The 19,369-nt window shown below is 38.4% G+C and overlaps 1 protein-coding gene across 4 annotated transcripts in view; it reads left to right on the forward strand.

The window, feature by feature from the left end:
- The window catches only part of LOC132526387 (tubulin-specific chaperone cofactor E-like protein), a 162,747-nt gene that overhangs the window by 2,421 nt on the left and 140,957 nt on the right, over positions 1 to 19,369 (forward strand). Inside the window, exon 1 of one of the 4 annotated variants that reach the window (XM_060160631.1) lies at positions 6,050 to 6,151. The exons of the other annotated variants lie outside the window; for them this stretch is intronic. The gene's annotated coding sequence lies outside the window, so the exon portion shown is untranslated. Of the gene's footprint in view, positions 1 to 6,049; positions 6,152 to 19,369 lie in introns of those variants that run through there. 4 annotated transcript variants of the gene reach the window in all.

Genomic DNA, 19,369 nt, shown 5'->3' on the forward strand with positions numbered 1-19,369 from the left:
GTGTTATAAAATATCTTTCTTACCTTTACCTATTGACTATGTCTTGGTTACTGATGAGAGGGGCTGTGCTGGCATGTATCAGCCGTCCTTTAAAAATTACCTTCTAATCAGGTAAATATTTGTTTTAAAATATTTCTCTTTAAAGAATGTTTTAAAAGTTTTCTTTTTGTGGTAGGTGTTTGGGACATTAAGGAAGATTCTCATTAATTTCATTTTTCTGGGAATCACGTGTACCTGTCAATAAACAGTTGTGGAGAATTTACCCTGAGTGATTGTGTGTGCTTTTTTATAGTTTTCATTTCTTCTCTTGAACCTCAGACTCTTTAAGTATTTCCACTTATAGCAGGCTCTTTTCCCTTTCTAATATTTGCTTCCAAACTGCTGTGGGTTTGGAAATTAGATGCTTACCTTTGTTAGAACTTTGCGTAGAATGAGATTATATAGCTCTGAATAATGTTCTTTCATTTATATATATGTTAAATACAATATATATATAAATACTTTTTTTTTAGTGTATCAACTATGTGACATGTATTTTGGCTGCTCAGAGACCTGTTGGCTGACATCTTAGTCGTGGGCTGTGTTTTAAATAAGTGAACTCTGTATATTTTGGGCCTAGTTGGCTGTACAGAAAAAGTTGTAAAGAGTAATACAAAACTGATAGTAATACAGTTTGGACTTAAGGGGTGAAGAAATCATTTAGCTGTGATTGTTGCCTTTGCCCTGCATGCAATTCATTGTTGAGGTACCGTTCTCCCCTTTTTCTTTGCCACTACTGTGTTCTAGCTTTTACCTCTTTGGGATTGGAATGCTAACAGCCTAACTGTTCCCGTTCTCCATCTGCTTGACCTTGCATAGCTTCATCAGAGTACTCTGCCAAGGAATATTGCTGTCATTTATAATTTCCCTCTTCAAAAACCATTAGCGGTTTCCCAGTGCCAGCACTGAATAAAGCCCATAGTGTTTAGTTTGACGTTGAGGGCATTCTACAGCCTCTACTTTTTACTGACATTATTTTTGCATTCCTAAACGCAGATCCTCTGCTCCTGCCAAGCTGTCTACTCGTCGTACCTTCCTTTGTATGTAACATTATTCCTGAGAGTCTGTGGGAAGCATGTTCCCTTTCTTCATGAAATCCTACTCATCTTCATTTCATTACAGATGATCCTTCTTCCTTGAAGTCTCTCTTGCCGTTTTGTTTATATTGCTTTTCCTGTATTGCTTTGTATTTACTGTTTGTGTATCTTGTTCCTGTCTCTTTTAGATTGTAAACTCATGGAGACAGAAGCTCAAATATACTCAGATCTCTAGGACATCTAGCACACGTTTTGTCATAGGATAGTTCATGGTGATCAGAATGAACTATGATCAAGTGAATCAGAATTGATAGAACTAATGGTTAAAATTGCGGATCTCTGGAAGTTCTGCCCTAGACTTACTGAATCAGAATCTAGGAATCTGCCCAGGTGATTCTAATGTACAGTAAAACTTGAGAATTGCTGACCTAGCCGTGATGCTTTAAAATACAGTAGGTACACATACAGTTTTTTTAGCAAATGATGTAAATGAACTGAGCAGTTTCAGTTCAGCATATTGGTTTAATTTGAGGGCTTTGGAGTCACGCAGCCTAGATTTGAATCTTCTTTCACTCACTAGCCATCTGACTAGCCTCTCTTCGCTTTAGTTTTCCGATGTGTAAAATGGGGTTAATAATAGTACCTTTTATAAAGGTGTTGTGAGAATTGAATGATATCACATAAAAAACAACATACTACAAGGTAAATAGTAAACTCAATAGATATTTTCTGCTTTTGTCATGATGATCATGGTAACAAGGCTCATCAAAGTAATGAAACTTGAGAACAGATTGTGTCGGTCATTGTTAAGCAAATTGCTCGTGTTTTCAAGAATTTAGGCTTAACATTTATTTTCCATTTTAGACATAACAGTTGGTGGACCTATATGGTGTTTAGGTTTAAATTCATAAAAATGTGTTTTGCCTTCTTTAGAAGGATTGGTACCAAATTAACATGTTAGATTTCCCCCCCACCCTTCATTTCCCTGAAGGATAAAGTGCAGACTTGGAAACAGAGGACCTTAGCCTCTTGCCATCTGGTCCTGCAGGCCCATCTTCATCTCCCAGCCCTTCTCCCTCACACTCCACACCAGCCACACTGCATTTCTCACTTTCACTTATTTGTGCCTTTCCCCCTTATTTTTCATCTAGGAATTCCTGTGACCTCTTTTAAGACTCAGGTTTATGTGTGGCTGACCTTCTTGAAGAGAGTCACTCCCTTGGTGTTCTCAAAGTGCTTTGTCCATACTTACGTATTACCCTTGTGTACATTGGTCTTCTTTTTGGAGGGAAAAGGACTTAGTCCTGGCCTATGGTCCCAGTACATTGTATATAATTAGTCTACCTCCGCTAGAAGCAGAAGGTGCCTGGGGGTTATTTGACTCATAAGCTCTCCCATTTTTCTGGACTTTCCTACTCAGTTTTCATAATAATAACTACAATTTATTGACCACTTGCTAGGCCAGGTGCAGCTAGATGCTTTAAACACTTTTTTTTTTCATTTAAACTTCACAATGACTCTATGAAATAGCTATTAATAGTTTCATTTTACAAATGAGAGAGCAGGCGTAGAGAGGTAAATAACTTGCTCAAATTTCAGTGCAGATTCATAACTGAACTCAGGTTGAATTAGGAGAGTTAAACAGATGCCACACCTCCATAACTCAGGACTCTGGCTATATGAAACTTTCACTAATCATTCGTTAATGGTCCTTAGGAATGTGGTCTATTACTAGTACTGTTGAGAAAAGGCTTCAACTAAAATTCCTCTTAAATTAATGCTTTTCCAGTGATTTGCAAAGTTTCTTTCCATCTGTAATACCTCTCACTGGTTTTCGTGGTTTTCATGTCACTGTCAGAAAATACTGCTTCATATTTATTCAAAGTAAAAATTCACTTTTTTGTTCAGCCGACAGATATTTGTTGCCATGCGCCTGACACTGCTTCGTACCACGCCGAACTGGACTGACAGGTCCCTGCTTTTGTGGGACTTCGGTTCTGGGTGGAGTTTATCACTAAATTAATAGATGGGGATAAGTGCTGTCAAGAATGAAAGAGGGTGGGCTTCCCTGGTGGCGCAGTGGTTGAGAGTCCACCTGCCGATGCAGGGGACACGGGTTCGTGCCCCAGTCCGGGAAGATCCCACGTGCCGCGGAATGGCTGGGCCCGTGAGCCATGGCCGCTGAGCCTGCGTGTCCGGAGCCTGTACTCCGCAACGGGAGAGGCCACAGCAGTGAGAGGCCCGCGTACCGCAAAAAAAAAAAAAAAAAAAAAAAAAAAAAGAATGAAAGAGGGTGAGGTGATAAGTGATTGCCGGTGGCAGTGGCGCCATTTTTAATGGGCTGGTTAGAGGCGGCTTCCCTGAGAAGGTGACATTTGTGCTTACATTTATTTGAGGCTCAAATGCTGAGATGAAGCCAGCTAAGCCGAGAGCCAGGAAAAGGGCATTCCTGTAAAAGCCTTAAGAGGGGGAATCAGCTTGGCAGGTTTGAGAAGTAGAAAGCCATGCTGGCTGAAACCTAGTGGGCTAAGAAAAGGGTGGGAGGAGGTAAGTTTAGAGAAGTAAGCACAGAACAGATAAAATGAAGCCCCGAAGGCTATGATAAAGATTTGGATTTTATTCTGAGTGTGAAGGGAAGCTTTTGGACAGTTTAAAGGACGTGATTTGACTTAGATTTTGAAAAGATCACTTGGATGATCTTGGAGAATGAATTATATGGTCATGAGTGACCTGGGAGGAAGCTATTGCAACAGTCCTAGCGAGAGGTTGATGGAGGCTTAACCCAGAGTAAAGTAGAGGAAATGGCAAGAATTGGGCAGAATTGGGGTGTTTTAGAGGTTGGTTAATTACGGGGATGTGAGAGGAAGAGAAAAATGTAACTCTGGAGGTGGGGACTTGGTGGAGGAGGAAGCAGGTTTGAGGAGGGAATTAAGAATTCTGCTTTTGCCTCCCGTGTGCCTCTCTCCGACGATACACCCCCACCCTCCAAGGGTACCACAGTTCTGAATTTCGTGTTTATTCTCTGACTTTTCTTTACAATTATCACCTATGTATGTAACGCTAAACAATACGATGATTAATCTTCTATTTTTTTGATTTTGTTTAAGTGGGATTGTGCTGTATATATTCTTGTGATTATTTTATCCATTTAACGGTGTTTTTAAAAGTCATTCACGTTGATTAGGAAGCAGTCATAGCAAATGATCAAGTATTATGTGTTGTTGCTGTGGAAACATTTCATTTTATGAATATAATGCAATGTATCCAATTGCCTGTTCTTGCACGTAAGGGCATTTTTTTTGGTCAGGATTTTTGTAATTTCAAACAATACCGTTGCTGTGGACATTCTTGTACTTTTCTCCTGGTGCACATTACAAGTTCCGGTAGAGTTTACACTGAGAAGGAGGATTTCTGGGTCACAGGGAATGTGCATTTTCAGCTTCACTAGACAATGATGAATGGTTTTCCAAGGTATTTGTACTCTCACTAGCAATAGAAGAGTTCCTATTCTTCCACATTTTCTCTAGCACTTGGTATTGTCAGAATTTTTAAGTTTTGCTAATTTATATAAAATGATAGTTTGTTGAGATTTTAATTTCTGTTTCTGAATTATTGAACTTGAACATCTTTTACATATATTTATCAGTCTTTTGAATTTTATCTTCTGTTAAATACTTGTTCATGTCTTTTCCATTTTTCTATTGAGTTGTTTGCCTTTTTCTTATTGGTTTTAGGAGTTCCCCCATGTTAGTTACATGTGTTGCAATTATCTTCCAGTTTTTGGCTTGTCTTTTTCTGTGTTTAAAGTCTTTTGATGATCAAAAGTTTTTCATTTGACTTCTCTTTTATGGTTCCTTTTTGCATTTTGCTTATGAAATATTTCCCTAAATCAAGATCTTAGAGCTCTTTTCCTATTTAAAAAAAATAACTATTTTCTTCTCATAGGAATAAAGTTTGCTTTCCACATTTTAGCTGGATTGAATTTTTCTGTGTTGTGAGATGAGGATTCCCTTTCATTTTTCCCAGATTTATGTTCACTTGTCCTGGGACAGTTCTTGTGTAGTTTAACCTTTTCTTACTGATGTCTATGATGCTTGCAGGTACATTTACATAGACCTGTTTCTGGGCTCTCTTTTCAATTCCACTGATCTATTTTTTTTCCTCCAGAGTTTTCTTTACAAAGTACAGTTGATTCTTGTTATTCATGGTACTTATGTAAAGTTGCCGTGAACACCAAATTAGTGAATACGGAACCATTGCTCCCAGGGGAAATGTAGGGTTAGGGTCCTGCCAGTCATTGCACGCAACATTTTCGTCAAGTGATCAATACCTGACTTTGTTTTTTTTTTTTTTTTAAAACATCTTTATTGGAGTATAATTGCTTTACAATGGTGTGTTAGTTTCTGCTGTATAACAAAGTGAATCAGCTATATGTATACATATATCCCCATATCTCCTCCCTCTTGCATCTCCCTCCCTCCCTCCCTCCCTCCCTATCCCACCCCTCTAGGTGGACGCAAAGCACTGAGCTGATCTCCTCCCTGTGCTATGCGGCTGCTTCCCACTAGCTAGCTATTTTACATTTGGTAGTGTATATATGTAAAATGATTCTGAAGAACCTAGGGGCAGGACAGGAATAAAGACGCAGACGTGGAGAATGGACTTGAGGACATGGGGAGGGGGAAGGGTAAGCTGGGACGAAGTGAGAGAGTGGCATGGACATATATACACTGACTTTGTTTTATATGTGTTTCTGTTTAAAGACACCTTATTCAATATATTGTTGATTCATTAACTTTGGATTCATAGTGAACAGCACTATAGTTAGATAGAATAAATCTCATCTAACACCTATTTTCTCCGTAAGGCACATCACAACCTTCCTGTGCTTAGGGACACAGCCTCGCACTGAAGGGCCTTTTTCAATCGTAAAATCAACAAAAAAGCACAAATATATGAAAAACCTGGCACTGAATAGACTGTGAAAAGGACACTTGTTTACAGTATGAGAGCTGAAACAAGAAGGCAGAGCAACGCCTTGTTCTGTCTCAGCTGGAAATGTACACGTCTGTCAGGTGACTCAAATTTTTTCTTACTCTGCAAGTATCTGCAAATGACTGTGAAAACGTTGCAGGTATTGATTTTGGGGTTACAAATTAATTCGAGTAGGTGAATTTGCAAATAAAGAATTTGCTAATAATGAGGCTCAACTGTATTATGAAGTCTGGGGAGGCAGTTTTTCAGGAACTTTAGCACTCTCCCTTCCCTCTTATGCTTAGACATATATTTATAACATTTTATTTTAAAATAATGATTTAATTCAATGAATCTCTCAAATACTAAGTTCTGGTTGACGGGTGCCATTATCTCAATGAAGATAGGTCATTTTTGAGAATATTTTTATTATATTTATAACATGGTATTGTTATTTAGTTATAGGTAAATGGAAAAAGAATTTTAGGAAAGAATCATGATTCTTAAAATGTTGGAAACAGGTCTAGATTATTAAACCCTTATTATTGTGACTTATATGAGGATCATATTTTCTCATAGGTACTATTAGTAACTTAAGGCATACATTTTATAAAGGCAAGTCCCTTTGGAGATTGTAGTTTAAATGTTAACTCTATTAATCCCTCATCCATTAGTGACATTTTTCCATGTGAACACCAGTAAAGGAATCCAAGAAAAATGTAAGATTGTATACATTATAAATCATATCTCATACAAAATGCATTTATTGAGACTTGGCTAATTTATCCCTCACTTTTTAAGATCCTTAAGTGAATTGTTGGCATTAATTTGATAACTGTGCTGAGGGAGTAAGAATCAGGCATTTTGGACTTGACCTGTATTTATCTTTTTTTTTTTTAGTGTAACATATTTTATTTATTCCCTATTTTTTGAAGTATTTTTATTATGGTAAAATATATATAATATGTACCATTTTAACCAATTTTAAATGTACAGATCAGTAGCATTAAGTACATTCACATTGTTGTACCACCATCACCGCTGTCCATCTCTAGGACTTTTTTGTCCCCAAACTGAAACTCTGTACCCATTAATCAATAACTCCCTGTTCCCCACTCTCCCCAGACCCTGGCAACTATCATTCTACTTTCTGTCTCTGTGAATGTGACTACTCTGGATGCCGCATATAAGTGGAATCGCATAGGATTTGTCCTTTTGTGTTTGGCATACTTCACTTAGTGTTATGTCTTCAAGGTTCAGCCATGTTGTAGCATGTGTCAGAATTGCCTTTTCAAAGCTGAGTAATATTCCATTGTATGTACATACTACGTTTTGCTTATCCATTCATCTGCCTATGGATATTTGGATTGTTTCCATCCTTTGGCTATTGTGAATAATGCTGCTATGAATATTGGTGTACAAATAGCTATTCAAGTCCCTGCTTTCGGTTCTTTTGGTATACACCTAGAAGTGGGATTTCTGGGTCATATGGTAAATCCACGTTTAATCTTTTGAGGCACTGTCACACTGTTTCCTACAGCAGCTGCTCCATTCTACAGTCTCACCAGCAATGCGCATATATTCCTCTTTAGTTACTACACTGTGCCTGTTGGTCTGAAGTATGGCAGAAATTATTAACTCTTGCATATAAGACATATAGTATAGTATAGATACCAAAGTTATATATTCAGTATTAAATCTACTGTGGCTGTAGTTTTTACAGAAGAATTTAGCTTGTGCTCAGAAGCAAGTATTTCTGGCTCTGTTACTGATTCATTGCCCTGTCGTGTGATCTCTTACTTTTGGAATCCCCATGGAGAGGTAGACATAATTAGTAATTCAGTGGTGGCTATGATGCATTTTTGTTTGTAACTACTCTGATCTGAGTTTATTAATACACCTGCTTTTCATACTTTATAAAATACATTTGATATGCACAATCAGAAATGATTAGAAAACTCACTGATTAGCATATTCATTGAGTGCCAATTATGTGCAAAGTTCCAGTCCATGATAGATAGAAAGAAGCATTGTGATATGGTTCTTACCCTCAAGAGCTATACAGTCTAAAGATATTAAACAAACAAAAGAAAATCACAACACTATGCATGAGTTAATAATGGGACAAAAATGAAAAGAATCCATGCCAATATGTGATTGATTAATTGCCCACTGAATATTTTAGGCAATAAATATTTACCATGAGCTCAGCTCAAAGGAAACAGATCATTATGGCAGGAGGTATCTGAAAAGGCTTCATCTCTGAAGTATATTCTGAGTAGGGCCTTGAAGGATGCATAAAATTTAGACAGGTGGAGAAGGGAAGATCTTCTAGTTAAGGAGGAGTGACATTATAAATGTCAGACATTTTACTGCCTGAATCATTAATTGGCATTAATTAGCATAGGCCCAGGACCAAAAAATATTAGATCAAATCTATTTAGCAAAATTTGTAAATAAGTCCCCAGCCCTACATTAATGCTGCCATGCTCACTGGGTGGTGATGGGAGTAGTAACAGTGGTAGCAGTAGCAGTAGGAGTAATAGTAAGCCAGTATTTAGTGAGTGCTCTCCATGTGCCAAGCACTGAATGAAACCTGTTTTACCCATGTTATCTCTTTTCATTCAGCAACCCTATGAGCTAGGGGTTAGGGGCTGTCCGTTACCCCTTTTATAAGTGAGGCAGTGGAGACTTAGAAACCAAAGTAACCTCCTTGTAGTCAAATGGAGTGGTGGAGTCAGTCATGATTTACATCCCAGCAGTTTGGTTCTAGAACCAGTACTTATTACCACTAGGCAGTATCACCATAGGGCAGTAATACTACTATAGCACTAAATATGGAAAGGGCTAGTGAATTTTTTTAATAACCTGTAAACTCTGGCAACCTCTCTGTGTGGCTGACGTTTACATTCTGGCAATTCTTCGCTGTGAGCCAGAATGGTCTGTAAACTCTAGAAGGCTGCAGGGTGATGAACTAGTAGTCTGTTCCTAATGAGGCCTTGCTTTAACTTGATAGCCTCTGTAGTTACTCACAAGTAGAGATGATGGGGTAATCTGTTCTATAAACAGCTGAGTTTATAGAACAGATTGACCTTAAACTTGTGTATTCACAGCTGAAAGATAACATGTGTATACAATTTTCTCCTGATGAAAACCAATCCATTCAAGAAACTAATATTTACTGCTTTTTGGCAGGAAAGGGAAGTTGAGAATATTTTTCCCCCTTTGGTGACTAGACCAATCGGTACTGCTGCTTAGCTTTGTGGTTCAGCTACCTTGACATGGTTACAAGAGGTATTTCGGCTGTAATGATTTTCATAAATTTTAATAAGTTGTATTTCTGTGATTTGTGCATGATGCTACATACTGTTGACATGAATTTTTTTTTTTTTCCTTCAGTGAAGACAGCATGGCTCAACAGATTAGGGATACGGAAAGTATAACTTAGCATGCTGGTTGGGCTTTGGAAACCCGAGCAAGTCACCTCAGTATCATGTCCTGTAAATAGAGATAAGTGTCAGTTTGGCTGTTTCAGAAGATGGTTGTGGAAAATTACTAGTCTTTCAAATGATTGTTAATCTCAGTCTGGGGACACTCGGCTTTTGGGGAGCATCGATTCAAGAGTAAATATTTCTACTCCTGAATTTTGAGTAAGTGCAACATAAAAGCCTTGAGATTTTCCCAAATTGAATCTGGGCCACATAGAAAGGTAGGGATGGATGCAGACTTGTTTGGGAAGGGGTTGGGAAGGGGGATAAGGGTGGACTCTCCTTGGAATTTATTGAAGTAAGGGGTGTGGTGAATATTAAAGTTTTTATGTTGTGATTGCTGAAAGTTGGTGGAAAGTGCTTGTCTGCATTCTAAAATGCCTGATTTCATAGGGATATAGACAACTGGTGTAAGCCAACACTTCTGGACAGTTAGATGCTACAGGAATTAAGAAAGAAGTTCTTAGAAATATTTTCACACAAAGAGGTACTTACATCTAAATAGCAGTATTTTCTTAAATTTTTTTCCTCTCAAATACTTTCTCATCAAAATAATAAAATTCTTGGGCTAGTGCATTTGGATCAGAAATTTTGAGTGCTACGTAGAATAGACTACTAGCGTGAGAATCAGTCCTGTTTGCTAATTTGCAGTTGTGGATGAGAAAACTTTGTCTTTTGTCCAACATCAAATGTGCCTTGTATGCAGTATAGTTCTTTAGTAGAAAATACAGACAGCTGTGGGGCTGTACTCACTGATAACGTAGAGTCACAGTTTTAGATATTTTGGTGCCACTAATATAATGAAATAAAGGATTTGGATTAGATATTTTAATACCTGTGGTACGTTTAAGGAGAAGCATAGTGCTGTGATAAGTGAAGAGGGTAACAGTGCCCTACTAATAGCCCAACTCAAGGACTGACCAGGAGTCTGAATTCACATTTCATTTGGCAATGTTGGATTTAAAAAAAAAAAAATTTTTTTTAATTAAAAAAAAAATCTACCAAGAAAAGTTGATGTGCTACATTATTTCACTTGGATATAGTTTAGTATACAGTTGAGAAGGAGACTGAGAAATAGGGTGGTTCATAGTAGGGTGTGAAATCATGGTGGTGTGGTATGTTATGATAATGGACTTATCAGCTATGCTCAAGTTTTGCACTTGGCATACTCAGAGTCAATTTGTGAATTAGTAAACTATAATTCTACAGAAGAGTTCTGAAAGGTTATTAGAACTAATTTATTTTCCTTACTTTTCATCCCAAGATGGCATCCACTTAGGTATATTACATAATGCTCAAGGAGGTAACCGAGATAGAATTGCAGGTATATGTACTTTATGATAAGTGAAGGTAGAAGTGCCATACAGAATGAGACTGTCTAGCCTAAGTATGTTGACTTGGACAATGTCTTTAATGTGTTTTTATGGGAAAGATTGCTGTCATTCATGAGTTCAGCTGCAAAAGCTTGTTAATGGAATACTCTACAGACCATAAAAATGATTATAGGGCTTCCCTGGTGACTTGAGAGTGGTTGAGAGTCCGCCTGCCGATGCAGGGGACGTGGGTTCGTGCCCCGGTCCGGGAAGATCGCACATGCCGCGGAGCGGCTGGGCCCATGAGCCATGGCCGCTGAGCCTGCGCGTCTGGAGCCTGTGCTCCGCAACAGGAGAGGCCACAACAGTGAGAGGCCCGCGTACCGCAAAAAAAAAAAAAAAAAAGATTGTATATGTATATATTTATGGATATAGAAAGTTTTTCATGAGCTGTTTAGTGAAAAGGCAGGTTACAGAGCTCTGTATCTAAAAGTAATTTAATCTTTGTGTAAACATCATGTATCTACATAGTATGGAAAAAATGGTCTGAAAAAATATACACCATAAAGTGCATCCTCAGGCTTTTAATCTACTCTCTAAATCTGTCAACCAGAGCTTCCTGGTATGGCTGTGGCTCTAAATATGCTTCAGATAAGAAAAGCTTTTTGGTGACACTTACTTACATGCTTAGCTTAGCTAATGAAAAGTAAAACTACATCTACATGGGGTTATAGGTTTTTTGCTTATTTTCAGTTGGTAAGTTTTAAAAATTCAGAATGTATATCTCTAGTATTTTTAAAGCAGTTATTTAGAAAAAAGCTTATCAATAGATAAGCTTTTTTTAAATTTTTAAATTTTTTTAATTTAATTTTTTTAATTTTTTCTTTATTTTTTAATTTAATTTTTTTTATTTTTTATTTATTTTTTTATTATTTTTTAATTTTTTTCTTTATTTTTTAATTTAATTTTTAATTGAAGTATAGTTGATTTACAGTGTTGTGCTAATTTTTGCTGTACAGCAAAGTGACTCAGTTATACACATAAATATATTCTTTTTTAATATTCTTTTCCGGGGCTTCTCTGGCAGCGCAGTGGTTAAGAATCCACCTGCCAATGCAGGGGACACAGGTTCGAGCCCTGGTCCGGGAAGATCCCACATGCCACGGAGCAACAAAGCCCGTGCGCCACAACTCCTGAGCCTGCGCTCTAGAGCCCGCGAGCCATAACTACTAAAGCCTGCGTGCCTAGAGCCCGTGCTCTGCAACAAGAGAAGCCACCGCAACGAGAAGCCTGTGCACCGCAAAGAGTAGCCCCCGCTCGCCGCAAATAGAGAAAGTCTGCGCACAGCAACAAAGACCCAACAGAGCCAAAAATAAATAAAATAAACTAATTTAAAAAAAAATATTCTTTTCCATTATGGTTTAACTCGGGAGATTGGATATAGTTCCCTGTGCTATACAGTAGGACCTTGTTGTTTATCCATCCTAAATTTAATAGTTTGCATCTACTAACCCCAAACTCCCAGTCAGTCACACCCCCGTTGGCAACCACAAGTCAGTTCTCTATGTCCGTAAGTCTGTTTCTGTTTTGCAGATAAGTTTATTTGTGCCATATTTTAGATTCCACATATAAGTGATATCATACGGTATTTGTCTTTCTTTCTGACTTCGCTTAGTATGATAATCTCTAGCTGCATCCATGTCACTGCAAATGGCATTATTTTGTTCTTTTTTATGGCTGAGTAGTATTCCATTGTCTGTATGCACCACATCTTCTTTATCCATTCCTTTATTTGTTTATTCATTTTTATCTTTCCTGGAGGTAAAAATATGTAAAATACACATATACTTTTCCAGAGTAGTTATGTTTTATTGGGTACACTTTTGCTGAGGATCAGAAAGACTTAGGAAACAAAACAACAAACTAAAGTCCCAGCTACCTAAGATGTCCAAGAATCTGGCAGGGTTTAGATATAGTGGAGGTCTTTCACAAAAGGAAGCTTTGCAGGGATGAGGTTAGGAGTCCATAAAGTAAAAGTTAAATGGGCTTAAAAAAAAAAAAACTTCCAAAAATTGAGAAAGCTAGTAATACTAAGAGATTCTTTGATGCTATCCAGATTTTCCTCCTTAGCTTTGTTTTTTTTTAAATTTCTTTATTTATTTATTTTTGGATTTTATTTTATTTTATTTTTTTATACAGCAGGTTCTTATTAGTTATCTATTTTATACATTTAGTGTATATATGTCAATCCCAATCTCCCAATTCATCCCACCACCACCCCCCTCTCCCCGCACTTTCCCTGCCCTGGGAAAGTTCTCTACATCTGTGTCTCCAATTTCTGCCTTGCAAACCAGTTCATCTGTGCCATTTTTCTAGATTCCACATACATGCATTAATATATGATATTTGTTTTTCTTAGCTTTGTTTTGTTAGTTTTTTGACCTGCTCCATGCCCCTACCCGCCAAACTCAGCCTATAAATTCCTCTTTTGTTCTTTTAAAAAAAGAACAAGATATAACAGCTCTGTCTCTCTCTGAACACTAGGTTTTTCTTCATCAACTGTCCCATCTCTTCTGTTTTCATCTAAGCTTCTCAAAGGCATGGTCTATACTTACTGTCTTCATTTATTTACTTCCTTAACCCCCTAAACTATGATTTCTACTCCCTTGTCTGTACTGAAAATGCTTCCACTAAGGTAAACAAACTCCTACTTGCCCAGTCCTTTAGGGATTTTTAAATTCTCATCATTTTTGACCCCTTGATATTCTACATAAAGATCAGTCACCCCCATCCTTGCACAATATTCACAGCAGTCTATCAAAACTTTTCTTACTTTTACCTCTATAGGATAAAGTCAAACCTGAGCAAGGTCAGGCATGAGCTGACCACTGTCCACCTTTCAGTCGAATCTCCTGTCTCCCCTGCTCCCCACAAATATTTTATGTTGTAGCAATACCGCTTAATGTCTCTTGTGCTGGTTTATCTTCTGTTGTTTCCTGTGCCTGGAATGCTCTTCTCCAACCTGTTAACCTAATCTTTGTTATCTTTCAAAATGGCTCAGGATTCACCTCCTACTTCCTTGATCATACTTCCAAAAAGTTAATCGCTTCTTGTGTTTGAATTCACTATTTTCTGGGTGGCTTATTTCAGGTACGCATTACCTCCCTGTGTTTCCCTCTAGGTTTTGGATGCCCCGAGGGCAGCATTTGGATTTTATTCATTCTCACTTTCTTTAGTATTTAGCTTGGCACAGATTCGGTGTCTGGTTCATGTTTGTTGAATGGAATCACACGAGACTGTAAGCTTTGTGAGGGCACACATTTTATGAATAAATGGGCAAATAAGCCTAATTGGAACCACTTGATAAGGTGCAAAAAAGAGAGAAAACTAGATATATTTGTAGTTTCCATTTTTATTAAACAAGTGGTAAAGAAATTCTTATTCTCAGATTGTCTTGTAAAGGAGATAGGCACCTGAGAAGAGAAAAATGCCTGGAATGAAATGTCATCTGACCAAAGGAACCCTAAGGTGAAATTGTGGAGCCTTTGGCCAAAATGTTTAACCTAAGTTTTATTTTCACATATTTGGTAGCAAAATATTGGCAGGTAGCTTTGAGAATGTGGTTTTCTCTGCCCTTCTCTGATGAATAGATGAGATTGGCTAGTTGTATATAAATGGGTCCATGTCAAATGACTGAAAATAATTTTAAGCTACTTGGGAGTGTTTCCCTCCTCTCTATTATTTTTATGCTATGAAAGCTCTTCCTGGGTGTTTAACCTCATCCTACATTAATGCATATTTTGAATTCTTGCAATTTATTTTTTAGAACTCTAAATCAGTTCCCAACTGTTTATTATTCCAGTAACTTGCATCTTGCTGTAGGAAGCCCCATTCTTTTGTTAGTCTCCACAGCAGGAGGCAACTGGGAGGCCTGAAGCTCCCCAGCATCTTTAGGCTATGGCTTTGTAACCTCTGCCTGCTGGGGCCCTTGTGGTTCCAGAGTCACAGTAGTTTGGATACCATTTGGGTAATTTGGATGAACTATTTGGGTAACTTTTATTAACACATTTAACTTGGCTAGCAAAGGAAGCAACGTGGCAGATCTGAGGGTGTTCTTCCCACCGCTCTGTACACTTCATAGTGGAGCTTTTGCTTTGCCCTTGTTAAAGCCATGGTAATGACTATGAGAGTACCACGAATCATTTTCCCTCCTTCTTCTCAACCCTACCTCTCATTCTGATTGTAGTTTAGTTCTGAGGCTCAGATGTGTTTTGCACTGCTTTCTTTTTCTTTACCAATGCGCGTTTACAAAAGTATTTCCGTTTGGCCACCCATTTTATTTCTCTTTTCTTCCTCAATTCCCAATTCCTTTAAAAGTTAATATTATATATTTCACATGGTCGAGTTTGGCATTTTTTTCACAGACAGTTGATAATAATGAGGACTTAAAAAATACTTTGACAAATTATTAGGTCATTCCCAGATAAATCACTTAAAAATGTTTTGTATTTTGAAAAGATAATGTATGGAAAAAAAGGGTGATGTATGCACCTGGTGAGTTCAGGCGGTTCAGATGGTTGAACAGTGAGAAGGAAATCTCCTTTTCACCTTATTCCTCATTTCCTCTCTTTGGAGTCAACCACAGGTATTAATTTTACTAATTTCTATTTTATCCTTCTGGAGGTAGTCTATGCATATATAGGCAGATAAACCTATTTTTTATAAGATTTAAAATGCATGTTTGGGGTAGTATTTATATTTTTTGGAAGTTGTGAGTGAGGCTGGTAGTGTTCACACTTTATGAAGTGTGGTAATTTAACATAAAATTTTTTGGTGAAGTAAATATTGATCTTGCATACCAGCATAAGGCTATATCTTGCATCTCTTCCACTCTTTGTGGTCAGACATGGCCTATTTTCTGTTTCCAATTGTGTTGCGTTTCATACTAATTTTGACCTGACCTTGGGAACAGAAAGTACAAATTGATAGCTATTGAGGTTACTTAGATGACTGGGCTGAGCACCTTATCCTCCAACTTGCACTTTTACCAAGTGCTTTATGAAAGCATATTATAGTCAGGATTTGAGGCACAAAGGAGTTGAGTTTTTCACAGGCACACTCCATGACTTGGTAATGGAACCAAGCAACATCACCCCAGATTCCTGGCTCCCTGGCTTTAAGCACCAATTCAGCACACTTTTACAAATGTATTAGACCTCTGCCAACTGTAGAAGGTAGTCAGATGTTATTTGACACTGGTTCTTGCCAGAAAGTCATAGATTACCCCTCCACCTCCAAAAAAAACCTTTTAAAAGTCTCCAGTTAAAGATCTTCTTCCGTCCTGTATGTCCTCATTTTTCAATCTATTTGGTTTTCAGTTTTCCTTTCCCACCTACTGTTCCTCCTCGAACTGCCCCAACAGATTTTGAGTAGATTTATGTCACTGATCCATTTTGCAATCTTAATGTTCTAATTCGAAACCCATGTATTATTGTGTACACTATCTGCATGCCTGGAATGCTGTTCCAATAGAGTATCCTGGAAAATGACCAATGAGGGTGACTGGCATTGCTTTTAAGTCTTTAGGAAAAAGAAAAGCAGACTATTTGGAAGCATTGTGAAAGCACGGGGCCATAAGGAGTAACTTTTCAGTTCCCATGATTGCTTGCTTACTAACACTTATTTTGACTTGCATATGTTTCTAACCTCACCATCCCTCATATCAATTTTAATAATATAATAGCCAGTTATTTAACCAGCAAAAGCCAGTTTATTTGGGAATAGCCAGAGGATTTGCAATTTGAGATGTGCAAACTGTGGCAGACCACAGGCAAATCCAGAGAACAAGGAAGGGGAACTTGCTTTTATAGGGGAAATGAGGGGAGGGGGAGTGTGTTAAAACCAAACAGTCCATTGGAGGAAGCTGGGAGTCCGAAGTATGGAGGTTGGTTGGGCTGCTGTGGTCTCTGATTGGCTGGGCTGTCATTGAGCAAAGAGTTTTCTTCTTCCCGCTGGATAGTAAAGTAGGCAACACTTTCCTGTCAGAGATGTAGGCCTGCATCTCTTCCCATTTGGAGTAATTAATGTTGCGTGGCAAGGGTGAGGGCTCTGCCTATAGGTCTGTCCAGACTCCAATTTTAGCTGAGGTTTCTTTAGTTCCACACTCAGCTTGTCTATATTTAAATTGTGTAGGGCTTCCCTGGTGGCACAGTGGTTGAGAGTCCGCCTGCTGATACAGGGGACATGGGTTCGTGCCCCGGTCCGGGAAGATCCCACATGCCGTGGAGCAGCTGGGCCCGTGAGCCATGGCCGCTGAGCCTGCGGGTCCGGAGCCTGTGCTCCGCAACGGGAGAGGCCACAACAGTGAGAGGCCCGCGTACCGCAAAAAATAAATAAATAAATAAGTAAATAAATTGTGTATAAGATTATTGCCCTTGGATTGAAGAGGTTGGAGTTTAAGTGATTCTGAAGCTCAGTTAAAAGATGCTATTTAAACTCGGTGACTATTATTTTGACACTGACACTTCAGCACCCTCCCACACACTTTTTATTCTTTTGAACTGCCAGTTGTATGGAAGATAGCAGTGTAACTTCTTTGACTTTTTGTTAAACATTTCTGAAAATTCTGTTGGCATTCTGCTTGAGACAGGTCTTTGATAAGAACTATGATGCCTGTCACTAGTGGCATAGCACCTGCTCTGTGTTGTATGCTGTTGGTGGTGAGTTTACATTGAAAAAGAACCTTTCCACCTGAAAGTTCCTGGAGTCCTAGATGAACCCACACAGTTCACTTTTGACACAGTGCTGGGATAGAGGACAGCAGCATATACTTACCACTCTGGACAGAAAGAACAAACTCTCTTGTCCTAAACCGGGCTCTGTTCTTAAGCTCCCAAATGATGACCCTGACCGGGGGCAGCCCTGTATTTTCAAGGTGACTTGTGATATACTTGTTATGAAATGTATTATGTAGTCTAAACTTTGATAAATTAAGTACGGGTAAAACTTTCGGACAAGTGCTCAATGAGTGTCTACTCTGTGTTCTAGGCATTTGTGAATTGATTTCACGAAGTACAGTACTCGTGGTCCTGGTAGTAATCTAGAAAATGGACCAAGTTTAAAGACCACTTTTATATTTATGCCCTTTTCAAATTCTTGTTACAAACCCAAGAGGAAAATTTTAGCTCATCAATAGTGGGAAAATTGAAGTAGAGAGAGGTTAGCTAACTAGCTTATGTTTCACCCAGCTAGTAAATGACAGAGCCTAAGTTTTCTGTTTATGTGCTTTTTCTACCATACTACAAATTCCTGTTACAAGTAATAACAGTTGTGTGTTTTAGAGCTTTACAAGAGCCCTATAATCTCAATAGTGCACTTGTACATTTTAGAGCTCTGCAGTAACGCTGAACTCCAAGCAGTATAGATATTAATATCTTATTTTACAGAATAAGACGTTTGAGTCCCAGAGAAATACGCTGTCTTGCCTGATGGCACAAAACTATTAAGTGGTAGAACCGGGTGGGACTTAAACCCACTCCTGATCCTGCATCTTCTCTTTCCGCTCAGCATACTGGAGGCTCGTGATTTTAGTTCTCAGCAGCATTTACTGAGCCCTTACCGTGTGTAGTGTACTCTGCCAGATGCTGTGAATCAATACTGAAGAAGTAGACTCGCATAGCACTGCTGCCCTTCATAATGTAATGGTGGAGCTAGGACAATCGCATGAGAAAAATACCTACCATTCAGTATAATTAAACTGTATAAGGAAAAGTAAACCAGTGCAGCATAGTGAAGTAAATATATCACCACCAATGGTAAACAGTTTGGAGTGCTATATGGGTGGTACCAAACAGCCTTTTAGAAGTTTTTTAATGCTCATTCCTGCTGGGTTTTCCTAGGACCAGATACCAGTAGTCATTCTCAGACTCTCCAGCTGTACTTGCTGCTTCTCTATAATCTATAACCGTATTCAGTTCTCTCCTATTTTAAGAGGAAAGATCTTGGCAATTGCCCCCAATCCTGTACTCTCTCCTGTTCCTGCCTACCTTATCAGCCCATCTTCTTCCTCCCCTTCTCACCAAAACTTCTCAAAATGTTGGCTATACACTTCACTCTCTGATCATCCCTTTTACTTTTCCGTCATGGCTTTGCTTCCTCTGCCTGTATCTTAAATATCAGTGTCCCAGAGAGTTCTAGTGCCCTACTGTTCTTATTCATGATATTTCCTGATGAGATCCAAATCTTCGCCGCTAGCTCACTTTTCTCACCCAACTTCAGACTGTTCCCCTGAAACAGATGCCTCAGATTGAACATGTATAAAATAGAATTCATCAATTTCCTCCTTAAAACTAGATCTCTCCATATTTTCTTTGTTCTTAGTTGTGTCATTAGTCATCTAGTCTCCTGTACTAGAAACCTGGGGGTCAGCCTTGACTCCACCTTCCCGTCAGCCCCTATAACTCCTGAAAAGCTTGCTTTCTAAGTTGATCTTAAATCTATTTGTACTACCACTGTACCA

Source organism: Lagenorhynchus albirostris, chromosome 9, assembly GCF_949774975.1.
Source record: "Lagenorhynchus albirostris chromosome 9, mLagAlb1.1, whole genome shotgun sequence".
NCBI classification, from domain to species: domain Eukaryota; kingdom Metazoa; phylum Chordata; class Mammalia; order Artiodactyla; family Delphinidae; genus Lagenorhynchus; species Lagenorhynchus albirostris.